We start from the raw sequence: 14,079 nt of genomic DNA, 5'->3' as shown, positions 1-14,079 counted from the left end.
AGCCTTGAGAACCAATACCACGTTTCTGCACAGATACAGATTGGGCCTTTAACTACCCCTCCCAAAGCAGAAGTGTTATCCACCCACAGAAGACCCAACGGGGGTGAATTAATCTCCTTTGCACATGCAAGCAGAAATTCCTGCCGCCTTACCCAGGTTTATCGGAAGAAAGGAAACAAAACTCTGACAGACCACCACAACCAATGCAAGCCGCACCCCACAAAGCAACTACAGAGAAAAAGCCGCCTAGCTACCCACCAGAGCACGCACAAAAATGCATGCGAGGACGGCGGCACCTGCCCTTTTTATAGCCTTCCCATAGCCTCCCGCCCACGCCCGGGTTAAACCAGGGAACTCCAATTCCCAAGGGGCTCTGCCCTACCAGGTCGTGCTCACTTTACTCCTGGAAGTGCAGAGTGGCCTCATGGGAGCTGTAGTCCCCTGGGGCAACGTGCTTCTCGTGGGGAGAGCAACGGCGGCCTCCAGGCCCAGGCTGAGGCAGTTCTGATTGGATGAGATGGGTCACACCTGCGTCCAATGGCGGCGTTGCTTTCTCTTCCCCTGCTTGCCTCACCTGCGCCTTTAGGGATGCTGCAGCGGGTTTGGGGGAGGATTGATCCATTTTGAGCTCCTTGAAGTGCAGAAGTCAGGAGCTGCTTTTAAATTACTATATGCAATAGTGTATAGTAGGATTGCCAGCTCTGGGTTGGGAAATACCTGGAGATTTTTGGGGCAGAGTCTGAAGAGGGGGGGGGGTTGAGGAGGGGAGGGACTTCAATGCCATAGAGTCCGATTGCCAAAGCGGCCATTGTCTCCAGGCAAAAAGAATCATATTTCATTCATATTCTGAACACAGTAACCCCATATGGATTAAACTTGGAAAATGACCTATCTTGCTTTCTGTAAACAATTGTGTGGTAGGCCTTTAAGAATGGTTGATCTTGCAGCCGGGACGGCACAGATGCACATGGTTAGCCTTGAAGCCTCTCACAGAGGATAGGTATTTAGAAAATTGGCTTCACATTGCATACATGGCTACATTTGTGAATGTTACCCTTCGTGGGAACTAACCTGTATCCAGCACTTTGAAATTCATTATTATTACTATTAAGATGGGCAATATAAGAGGAACATGCTCGTAAGTATTTTTGTATGTATTTTATTATATAATCTATTTTTGTAAACTAACATTGTAAAGGCATTATATGCATTCAGAAATATAACCAATTTTGTATTTTAAATTATTGCAAATTGTAATAGGAAGGACTGATGAAGAATTCAGTTGCAAAGAATTTGAAACGGCCGTATCCTCCATGAAGTTATTCCTCCCTGAATATTAAGTATCTGTTATATCTGCTCACTTACCTGCATGAGATGTATACAAAATACAGAAGATTGATGTGTATACTTTGAGAGACATTGCACTTTTGAATTGAACTGTTCCTTGTTACCACCATCCCTGAGATGGTTTTGTATGTTTGTGCTTGATATGATTGTATGTGTTGTTCACCTTGTGTATTTATGAGTATTATATTAGACACAGTAGCATATAAACAGTCTTTGCACCTATATGTGTTTTTCGCTCCTGTACTGACTTCCTAATCTCCCGATACTAGTACAGTGGTGTCTATTTTCTCCCCCACTATCTGGAGGTTGGCAACTCAAGTGTATGATCACATTTTCTCTACACTCTTGCCCACAATAAGGTACACACAAAGGTGGGGCACAGAAAAGTGCTATGAACCATCTCTGCTTTTCTTCCCAAGCAGCTTACATCAGTGTGTTCCCCTCCTCCATTTTTTCCTCACAAGTTCCCTAATGCTAAATATTGTGAACGGAGTGAATGGGCGCACCTTTAGTTATTTAGATTGTCCTCCAAAATACCATGTCAACTTATAATTGATAGAGATTGATTCTTTCATAGGTGATTAGTTCTATTTACTAAGAATAGGGATTGTTGGAGGAATCCTCTAGTCAAGGGAGGGTTTCTAGTGGATAGTTTAGGTGTTAGATGTTGTATTTCACTTCTTCTCTAGTGGTTTAAAGCAAATGCTTCAGTTTCAACACTTTGGGGTTCTAATATTGTCATAAATACTTCAGCTTCTAATTTGTTCCTTATTGCGTACCATTTACTATTAAGTTTTGTCTGTAAATTAAAGGGAATGTCTCATCTACATGTTTTTAGGATATTTTTTAGGCTTAGTTGTCAAGAATTTCATTTCCTACCTTTTAAACAACTTGATGCTGGCAAATCTGCTAAAAACTGTCTTACACCTTTTATTAATTGATCTTTCATGTATATACTTTGAAATGTGACAATTACATCATGTGAAAATTACATTTGAGCTTTTTTGTTTGTTTACATCTTAAAGATTTAATTCTACACACTTTTTCTAGAATAATGTTTTCACTCAAATCCGACCCAAAAATGGATGCAAAGTGTTCTTGTAGAAATGCTGCCAGTGTATCCCCTTTATGCTCCCTCTTTAAATTCTCTAATTTTCAAATTATTCTGTCTGCCTTTGAAGTTATTTTATAGAAAATGAAAAAAGAGCCTGTAGCAGGATTGCCATGTTAAGACTCAATCCCTAGTGAGGTCGGTTTCACCCATCTACCAGCGTGGGGGGGGGGGTATGGCTCCCCATGTACCAACGAAAGCTTCAGATGATGGCCCTGCTGGGGAGTAGGAGTCATTTGGGCTTAATTCTGTGCTTCTTAGGGCAAGGCTGCTAGCCCACCACCACATTCCCTTGGAAAATGGCATTACCTGTTCTTTACAGGAGGCGCTGGACAACAAGGCAGCCAGACCGCCCTTCATCTTCCTGAGAAGGTGAACCAAAAAATAAAGACCCCCTGTTGGGTATTCAATGCGAGTTCCATTTCTGTCAAGGCAGTTAAAGGGTTAATTTGTTTATGTCAGCAGTTTAGATAGTCTCAAAATTATGATGAAATAACAGATGTCAGTATTTTATTGGCTAGCAAATCGCCATTGCAAACGTGCAGAAAGTCACGGAGTCAGAATTGTCTTTATTGCCCTGTTCCTTTGTTAAGGTTGTAAAAGTTTAGGGCAGGATGTTCAGTAACAGTTTGAATCTCACAGATGCAAGATGCTTGTTTCAGCTCTCTTGAGCTGGGACACAAACAAAGAGATTTAAGCCATAGTACCTGTTAGAATCTCTAGCAAGTTTTATAGGGAACTAGATAGAAAGATTGTTATTTGTTCTTAATCCTATGTAACCTACCCTGTTTAGGAAAGTAAAGGTTTTTTGTCTGATTAAGAAAAAGTCTTTGAGTCTGTTTTATTTTGTGCTCTGACCTGAATCTTTCTAACCACAATCACAATTCCATGGGCCTCAATATCCAACACCCCCACATCATCTTTTTCCATCCCAGGAAAGAGTTGAGGTGTTTGCTTCCACCCAACCCACAACTTGCTTCCACCCAACCCACAACCCTTGCCAGGTTGACCTAGTTTCTCACCTCCTCCTCATCCAAGAGGTGGTTCGCCTGATCCAGGAGTGAGAAGAAGAGGAAGAGGCCTCCCAGCCTTGCCAACTCCTGGTCCAGGCACATGATGGTCTCCCAGGAGACTTGGCTTCTTGAGCAGGAGTGAAGTGTGCCCTGAACACCTAAAACCAACAAGACACTCTTTTCAGGATGCTCTCATTCCAGAAAAAAAGGAAAGCTGCCCCTGGGCCTGCTTCTCTGGAGAGCCTGGCTTCTGCCTCTGCTATTTCCCGGGGCTCACCCCTTTTCAAAATAGATTGGAAGCTCCTTAAGGCAGGGAGACCCTGGCTTCTGCCTCCCCTCTCTCGACTGTCCAACTGGAAGATCCTTGGAGTGGAGATTCATCTTAACTCTTCTTGCTGTTCTGTATCGGCAAGGTGACTGGATGATGACATGTAATCAGTAAAAATGGAAGAATGCAAAGGGAGAGTTCTAAGTCTGTGAGTCTTTTCGCATCACTGTCCAAAGAATTCCTGCCGGTGGCTCTCACGCTTTTTGGATGTGGAGGAGAATAAAGACACCCTTCGCCCGGGACCTTTTCTTGAGACCCCACCGGCACAGCACCATCTCCCTGGCCCGTTCCCGAATCTCTGCTTCAGCGTCCCCTGGGGAGACCATCTGCTGGGCCACCAGATGGCCAAAGTGAAGCTCAGAGGTGTTCTGGAGGGGAGGAAAAGAAGAGGCGTCTTTTGCGAATCCACAGGGAGCCCTGTCGCTCTGAATCCTCTGCTCCGTCCCAGGACAGATCCCATCAAGAGAATTTACTCCCCAACCATCTTTGCGAGGAACTCTGAGGGCATGTCGGTGTGTACGGAAGAGGCCTTCACACTGCCTTGCAGACACCTTCTCTCCACCTACCAAACCTCCTTCCCTCCCGTCCTGATTTGGAAACTCCTCCCTTGGAGGAAACTCCCTGGGCTTGACTCTGGTCTTTTTATGCATGGCTGTTTCCCTTGCGGCCACCCCTCTGACGACTTCAGGTCCTTGTTTTGATGATGCATGTCGTTTCCGACCGCCAAGAGGTCACCTCGCTCTCCCCCTGCATTTTGCTCGCATTTTCAGGGACCTGTTTTATCTCAGATTTGAAAACCTGGGCAAAACATTTTCGGGCACAGACCTTTGCAAGCGAGAGAAAGAAGACCCCCGTTTATTCAGGACTCTGCTGCTCCTTCCAAATCCCAGGTGTGGGTGGACTGGGGGCCCTTGCCTCAGAAGAGGGCAGGCAACGAGTAAAGTGCGGCAGGGAACTGCTGAGAGAGACCATCTTGGAGCGGACCTGGGCCTGTCTGTTCTGCATCCAGTAGGAGACACGCTGTGGAAAGAAGCAGCATCTCAGAATCAGACCCCGAGCTCAGTGCCAACAGCTGTGCCCGCTGAGGACTTTCCTCCTCTGCACAGAAACCCTCTCGGGATTCTGAGGGGGTTCTGCTCCTGTGAAATAGCTGTCTGCATCCATCCTGAGATGGTGTCCTCAGGTTGGGGCAGTGGGGGAAGAAGGCCATTGAGGAATGCCTGAGCAATTTGTTGGGAACCAAGCAAGGAGCCAACTTCCCCTTGAACAAGTTCCTGTGCCATACCCAGAGACGTCTTAGGATGGGTCAAGCCGCAAAAGGCCCATTCTCCCACCTGTAGCCCACAGATATCCAGCCCGTACATGGTTTGACCATGCTAGAAACCGGCCCTGAGATTCCAGGACAGAACAGGGTGTGCTTCCAGGAACCCTTCCTGGTGCAATGGCCAAGGGGCAGTTCATGTGGCAGGGAGTTCTAGAGTGGTCAAGGGTGCGGTGGAGGGAACCCAACGGATTGTCCCTTCCTTGCGCACTCCGCCATCTTTTCTCCCACACACTTCAAGGAGTCCCACCAGATGCAGAGCTGTGGGAGCATCCCTCAGCCTCTCATCTGCTTTGTCTTGCAGAGGGGATCCAGGGGGTAGGTGGCTAGATTGCACCCCAAGTAGGCTGGAGAAGCCTTGAAGGCATGGTCTGCTGTCATGACCCCATTCTTCCAGGCCTAGGGTTGCCAGCTTCGGGTTGGGAAACACCTGGAGATTTTTGGGGTCTGAGGAGGGCAGGGACTTCACTGAGTGACAGCAGAGTCCAATTGCCCAAGCAGTCAATTTCTCCAGGGGAACTGATTTCTATCTCCTGGAGATCAGCTGTAATAGCGGGAGATCTCCAGTCACAACCCTACCCAGGCCTCTTCCTGCTGGCCTAAGGAAGACATTTCTGCCTCACGCTGAGTTCTCCACAGTGCAGAGCAGACCCTGTCCCAGGTGCTGCATGACCGGCAGGCATCTATGCCCTGATCTTGAAAAGGGGGTCCAAATGAAGCGTACCTGGCTTTCCAGGTCTCCAGGTCAGGACCTCCTGAACAGCCAAACCATGATGGACTATTTGGCTTCCAAGCTGAAAGGTGGCTGGAAGTGACTGGCAAGATGGAGTGGAAAGGATTTGACTCTTCAGGGTGCAGGAGGGATTAGAAACCAGATATCAGAGCCATGTAACCCCCCCACACACACAAAGGCCAAGGCTTTGTTAAGTCTTAGTGTTGACAGGTCCCTCTTTGCCACCAGCAGGAGGTTTTTGGAGTGGAGCCTGAGGAAGGTAGGGTTTGGGGAGGGGAGGGGCTTCAATGCCATAGAGTCCAATAGCCAAAGCAGCCATTTTCTTCAGGTGAACTGATCTCCATCGGCTGGAGATCGGTTTTAATAACAGATCTCCCGCTAGTACTTGGAGGCTGGCAACCCTACCAAGACCACAGGACCACACACTGACTGGGGGGAAGAAGCAGTGAAACCCAAAAGACACCAGTCAGGAGGAAAGGAGAAGAGGGCTGTGGGATCCGCAGACTCTCTGGCTGTGTTTCTCTCAGGGCCAAGCGAAGTGCTCAAATGAGTTTGGGGCATTTGCTGGGGTGGAGAGGGAGCCAAAATCTCCACTCCAGTTAGGGCTGCCAACCTCCAGGTACTAGCTGGAGTTCTCCAGCTATTACTGTAATGCCCAGATATAAGGGCTGGTATAAAATACTATGTACTCATATGCACACACATGGAAGCTTTGGGGAAGTTGGCATCCAGAAGTCTTTGAGCCAAGAAATCATACACTCTGCTTGGTACTGCCTCTCACCAGTAGAGAAAGCTGTCTCTGAATTACCTCTATCCTTAGGAATGTGGTTTCTGGTTACAAGCTCACAAGATCAAGCACGCAGTGACGCCTTCGGGCAATATCTATAGGCTATGCTAATTAGCGTGGAGTAGACACCTAACGTGTATTGGTGCTTTTGTGTATCAATCTGCTTGTCAGCAGCTATGGGCCTGCCCCATTCAAATGCATAAATGATACTGACTTTTCTTTGTTCTCTGGTGAGTAACCCTGCATCTTATCTGTGGTTATTTCACCCCAGGTCTGTGTTTAGCTAAATAAAGAACTGTTGCTTTTAACTTAACCTCCTCCTTGTGGTCTATCATTGGACTCTATAAGACAACCAGGCACTTCATTACAACTGATCTCCAGCTGACAGGGATCTGTTCCCCTGAAGAAAATGGCCACTTTGGCCATTGGGCTCTGTGGCATTGAAGTCCCTCCCCTCCCCAAACCCCACCCTCCTCAGGCTATGCCCCAAAAGCCTCCCGCTGGTGGCAACCCTAACTCCAGTCCACTTCTCTGTCTTGAGCCCAAGAATCCTTGAGCAGGCAAACAGGGCAGCCACTTCTATTCATAGACTGTTGGATCTCTTAATTTGGATCTTTCTGCTCATTTATCTGCAACTTCCCCCCCTCCCATTTCCCCCCTCTTCTCCTCTCACACCTCCCCTCCCTCTGGCTGCCTTGAGGAAACATTCCCTTAAAGGGACACAGACCGGGGTTACTGATGGCATTCATCATCAAGACGAATTTCCTTGTCAGGTGGAAGAATGAATCAACCATGATGTGCTGTGCTAAATGAAGGGTGAAAACAGTGGTGTTCGGCACCCTGTGGACTCTAGCAGGGCTGCTCCAGCCCCACAGTCACTCACTTGCCCCCTCTCTCCACCCCCACAGACAAGGATTTGGGCTCTCTGGCCTTCCTTAGCAGTGCACAGAAATCCTCAGAGCAAGAATTACTCTCTTGGAAGGGAATGGCTTAAGCTGCAGCCCAACCAAAGCAAACCCCCAAAGTCACCCAGGAAGACAAAGCCAGAATACAGCAAGCAGACACAAAAGCAGATCGTGGAATCCCATCTGAAGGGTGGGCAAATCCAACCACTTCTGTTCAAGAGGAGGCACCAGGCCAGGATCTCTGGAAGAAGAAGAAGAGTTGGCTTTTATATCCCGCCTTTTTCTACCAAAAGGAGTCTCAAAGCATTTTACAATCCCCTTCCCTCCCCCCACCCCACCCCACATACACACAACGGGCACCTTGTGAGGTAGGCGAGGCCGAGAGAGATCAGAGAGAACTGTGACTGGCCCAAGGTCACCCAGCTGGCTGCATGTGGAGGAGTGGGGAAACCAACCCGGTTCACCAGATTAGCCTCCGCCACTCATGTGGAGGAGTGGAGAATCGAACCCGGTTCTCCAGATCAGAGCCCACCACTCCAAACCACCGCACTTAACCACCACACCACGCTGGCTCTCATGGTAGGAATAGACCATGGAGCAGAGGGAGCCTCCCCCCCCCCCCGCCTCTCCCAATATCTAGCCAAGGAGTTAGGATTTAACAATCAATTGGAAACTTGGGAAAATTTATGGAAGAGAGAATTTAAATTCACAATAACCAATGAAATTAGAGAAAACCTATATAAAATGTTTTATAGATGGCATATCACTCCTGTGATGATATCTAAAATGAATAGAGGAGATATGGGATTATGTTGGAAATGTGGAAAGGAAAGAGGTACATATATGCATGTATGGTGGTTATGTAAAAAAATTAAAAGTTTTTGGAAAAAAGTACTTAGGGAAACTAATAATTTGATTAATGGTAGAGTAAAAAGGAAGCCGGTATTTTGTTTATTGGGAATTCCACCAAAAAATATGAGTAATAATGACAGGGTTATCTGCCAATATAGTTTTGCTGCTGCGAGCATTATGATAGCTAAAGTTTGGAAGTGAGTGAATAAACCTTCAATTGCTGACTGGAGAGAGAAATTATGGATATATATGAGGATGGCCAAATTAACGGAATTCCTACATGGAAAGGACATGGAAGAATTTAAAAAAACATTGTTAAAGGCCGCCTCATATTGGGATAAACTGGCAAAAATTGATTTTACTCTATTATTTAGCGAGTTATAGAAACTAGTTTAACATCTTTATATTATATGGTTAATATCATTATAAAAACTGTTTAGACACTTCTTCGGAAGTCGGGTGAAGGGTCACTTTTTTAAGGTGGGTGGAGGGTGAAGGGATATCTTTTTGGATTTTATAAATTTAGTAATCATGAATGTAATAATTCGTATATAAAGATACTGTTTTATATATTTTTGTATTAATTTATTTTATTTTAATTTTATTGTATTTGTTTTATGTTATGTGTGTTATAAAAATTAATAAAAATTCATTTAAAAAAAAGGAGTGGAGAAGGGATTCTGTGTAGGGGGGAAATGGAGGTTAATCCTTTTCCTTATGTGGGGCAATATCCCGACACTCACTTGTTGTGGGATACACCACCCTTGTAAGTCACCAGAGTAAAAACAAAAACAGAAAACAGCCAAAAGGTAAGTGGAGGAATATAAACAGCTCGCGTATGTACGATAAAAGAAAACTGTATTTAATAAAAAGACTATAAGGTTCAGTAAATAAACAACATTCTCTCGTTAAGAGGCTTGTACTATTCTCCTGCCCTGACCTGGGTGGCCCAGGCTAGCCTGATCTCGTCAGATCTCAGAAGCTAAGCATGTATCTTAAAGCGACAGTAGAAGTTTAGGATTTTTGTGGGCGTATGTGTTGCTATTGTTTCAATGAGTTCAGCTTTTTAAATTAGTGCAATTATTTGACACTATTGTGTGCACATATATTTGGAGTATGCTTTCTTTTTGCAGGTTAAAATATTTAAGAGTTTGGTTAAATTACTCATTTTAGAGTTTGTTCAAATGTGTAAATTGTTTAAAAGTGAGTATTTGAATTCTCAACGGTTCCTTTTAAAAGGCTGTAATGTTTTACTGGAATGAATAAATAACCTTTTGCGATCACGAAAAAAAGAAGAAGAAGAAGAAGAAGAAGCAAAGCAGGGTCAGCCCTGGTTAGTATTTGGATGGGAGACCACCGAGGAAGGCCAGGGTTGCTGTGCTGAGGAAGGCACTGGCAAACCACCTCTGCTAGTCTCTTGCCATGAAAACCCCAAAATGGGGTCGCCATAAGTCGGCTGCGACTTGACGGCACTTTACACACACACACACACACACACACATACTATTCTTATATTCATCTGAAACATTGTTACTACTTATTCGTTGTGTGTGAGGCAGAGAGCGAACACATAGCTATACAGAGAGACTTCTAACTTCAGAGAGACTTCTTAGACTGACTTCGGACAGAGTTGTTGGGTCTTAGATAGCGCGATTCGTTACATGTCAGACAGTCAAGGGTTAATTAGCCAAATGGTCAGGAAGAGCAGATCGCCATTGCTTTAATGCACTGGTTCCCAACCAGGGGTCCGTGGACCCCCAGGGGTCCGCGAGAACTAAATTAAGGTCCGCGAAACAAAGTTATGAACCCATAATAAATTAATATTTTCAATTGAAAGTTCTCTATTATAAAATATATATATTCAAATATTATTCTGAGTTTAATGTTTAACTGACAGTTATGATTAAAGTTTATTTTCAAATTCTTGGAATTTTTATTTTGAACCTTGGGGTCCCTGCACCGAACAAAAAAGTCCTAGTGGTCCCTGGTAAAAAAAAGGTTGGGAACCACTGCTTTAATGTCATATGGTCACGTAGGCAAAGTAATCTACATTTTACTGCCTTAGTATATCCTTTGTTTGAAAGAGAAACCGCTGCCCAGTTACTTTTTAGTTACCGACCTGCAAGCATGGAAGAGCACATTCTCCCTGTGAGAATGGCTACTCGCGAGTAAGTGTAGTAACTGCTAGAGGAGCCTAGCAAGGCTAGGGAACTTAAGTTGTGTAGGAGGTTTATTGTTTAACCCATGTACCTTACCCTTGAGATTAGTTAGTAAAGAACTGATTTGATTAAGAAAACGACTCTGTGGTATTTTTGTGTGTGACGGACCCTTATTTTCAATAAGCCAAAATCCAAGATCCATCACTCTGAATGGTAGCAGATTAATTAAGTGAGTTACAGAATCTAACCAGAGTGAAATACTGGGTGCATCTGACCGTCGGCAGAGTCCGTTAGAACTACCTGCCACCTGAAGGGAGGGGCCGACTCCACAGGAGCACAGAGCCCCCTGCCAATCAAACTAGGCTCCAGCGTTAAATCCAACATCCTGTCCCCGAGATGCTGCCCCCAACCCCAGTCCCTTTCTCCAGGACCCTCTTCCCCCCCCCTTTGACTAAGAAAAGGGGCCTTGTGAAAAAAGGGCCCCCTGTAAAAAAGGGCCTTGGGATCTCCTCTTCAAGATTGGGCAGGTTCCCATCCCAGCAGCCAGTCCAAAGGAGCTCACAGGCTCTGGGTTTGGGGCAATCTGGCTATGAAGGCCACTAGGAAAAGTCCTGGTTGGGCCTTAGGGTTGCCAGGTCCTTCTTTGCTATTGGTGGGATTTGGGGGGGGGGCTGAGGAGGGCAGGGTTTGGGGAGGGGAGGGACTTCAATGCCATAGAGTCCAATGGCCAAAGCGGCCATTTTCTCCCGGGGAACTGATCTCTATCGGCTGGAGATCAGTTGTAATAGCAGGAGGTCTCCAGCTAGTACCTGGAGGCTAATCAAACAAGTAGCCTGTGCTGTAATAGGATACCTTAGGAAATAGACAGCCCGAAGGCTCAATATAAATCACGGTACAGAAACAGACATATGCGGTGTGTAAAGAAACAATCAATATTTACTGGGCATTAACTTCATGCCTAGAAATAAATCAAATGCAAAGTCCAGGAAAACACATGCATACTATATAACAACAAAATTACAGAGTGTAGAATTGCAATTCATTAACAGCACAACAATCGTTCATAGGCACAAAGCCTCAAAGTAAGTTGTGAAAGCATCCGAACAAGGACCTTTCGTGGTCCGCAGAGGCATAGCTGTCGGGTGCAAGAAAGGCCTTGGAGAATTCAAGGCGAAAGGAATAAACAAAGAGGACGCAGGACCAGTCGTATTGCGTTTCACAAAAGCTTCATCAGCTCATTGGTTCTTGTAGGTTATCCGGGCTGTGTGACCGTGGTCTCTTGGTATTTTCTTTCCTGACGTTTCGCCAGCAGCTGTGGCAGGCATCTTCAGAGGAGTAACACTGAAGGACAGTGTCTCTCAGTGTCAAGTGTGTAGGAAGAGTAATATATAGTCAGAAAGGGGTTGGGTTTGAGCTGAATCATTGTCCTACAAAAAGTATCAAAGGTAACATGCTTCATCAGCTCCTTTGAAATATTTTTCAAGCATTCAAGGGCGAATTGCGTTCAATGCTGCTGGTAATTGCTTTATGGCAGAAAATGAAAGTAACGATGTACAACATGGTATAGATCCTTCATAGTAAATTCAAATTATAACAATAAATCTAGAAAGATTATGAACTAAGTGGCAATATTGCTTATCCAATTGCATCTTGAAACTCCCCCCCAAAAAAGGGAGTGAGAGTGTGCGCAATCTTTCTCTCCAGCGGTAGTGAGCTATCATTCTAGTGATCAAGCTAAAAGAATTCTTCCTACCAATCGGAAACATCTGCTCCCTGACGTGAGTTTCAAGACGCCATTGGGTATTTGTCACACTAATATAAACTATCTTCCCTAACCCTAACCCTAAACCCTAACTAAAAGCCAAATAAAAGCCTGGCTAAGTTGACGCTTTTTTCCAGAGACAAAAAATCCCTCTCAATAGAAAACATTTTTTCTTCCCTTGCCTTAAACTGAGGCTGGCTCAACTCCTCCCATCCATGGGCTCTGAATGCCTGACAATTGCTTGGATTTGCATAAGGTGTAAATGACGGTGATTGGTTCAGAGCCCTGGAGGAGAGGTGGGACTTTTAAGGATTAGGGTTGCCTGGTCCCTCTTTGCTACCGGCGGGATGTTTTTGGGGCGGAGCCTGAGGAGGGCAGGGTTTGGGGAGGGACTTCAATGCCATAGAGTCCAATTGCCAAAGCGGCCATTTTCTCCAGGTGAACTGATCTCTATCGGCTGGAGATCAGTTTTAATAGCAGGAGATCTCCAGCTAGTACCTGGAGGTTGGCAACCCTACTCTCTGGTTTCCGCACAGGGTTAACATTCCAAAGAGTGCTTGTTAATGGTTCCTCATCCACTTGGAGAGGAGTGACCTGTGGAGTGCCACAGGGATCTGTCCTGGGCCCTTTGTTGTTCAACATCTTTATAAATGATTTGGATGAAGGAATAGAGGGGATGCTTATTAAATTTGCAGATGATACAAAATTGGGAGGGGTAGCAAATATGGTAGAAGACAGAGCTAGGATACAGGATGATCTTGACAGGCTGCAGAATTGGGCTAAAACCAATAAAATGCATTTCAACAGAGATAAATGTAAAGTTCTGCATTTAGGTAGGAAAAATCAAATGCATAATTATCGGATGGGGGAGACTTGTCTTAGCAGTAGTGTGTGCAAAAAAGGATCTTGGGGTCTTAGTAGACCAAACACTGAACATGAGTCAGCAGTGTGATGTGGTAGATAAAAAGGCAAATGCGATTTTGGGCTGCATCAACAGAAGTATAGTGTCCAGATCATGCAAAATGATGGTGTTGCTTTACTTTGCTCTGGTTAGACCTCACCTACTGTGTTCAGTTTTGGGCACCACAATTTAAGAAGGATGTAGACAAGCTGAAACATGTCCAGAGGAGGGCAATGAAGACGGTGAGGAGTCTGGAGACCAAGTCCTATGAGGAAACATTGAAGGCGCTGGGCATGTTTAGCCTGGAGAGGAGAGGACTGAGAGTTGATATGGTAACCATCTTCAAGTACTTGAAGGGCTGTCATATAGAGGAGGGTGCTGAGTTGTTCTCTGTTGCCCCAGAAGGTCGGACCAGAACCATTGGGTTGTAACTAAATAATGAGTTTCTGGCTAAACATTAGGAAGATCTTTCTGACAGTTAGAGCGGTTCCTCAGTGGAACAAGCTTCCTCGGGAGGTGGTGGGCTCTCCTTCTTTTGAGGTTTTTAAGCAGAGGTTAGATGGCCATCTGTCAGCAATGCTGATTCTATGACCATAGGCAGATCATGAGAGGGAGGACCAGAAGATTTGCATCAGTGTTCGGCTCTCTTGGCCCTTTCTAACATACTATGGGGTAGTGCCGATGGACATCCTGGGGTCAGGAACCAATTTTCCTCCAGGCCACATTTGGCCAGGGATTCTGGAGGGGTGTTTTTTTGGGGTTTTTTTGCCATCTTCTGGGTACGTAGGGGGTCACTGGGGATGTGGGGGGGAGGTAGTTGTGAATTTCCTGCATTGTGCAGGGGGTTGGACTAGATGACC

The sequence above is a fragment of the Euleptes europaea genome, chromosome 1 (assembly GCF_029931775.1).
Source record: "Euleptes europaea isolate rEulEur1 chromosome 1, rEulEur1.hap1, whole genome shotgun sequence".
Classification (NCBI taxonomy): Eukaryota; Metazoa; Chordata; class Lepidosauria; order Squamata; family Sphaerodactylidae; genus Euleptes; species Euleptes europaea.
Note: the sequence above shows the minus strand (reverse complement) of the source record.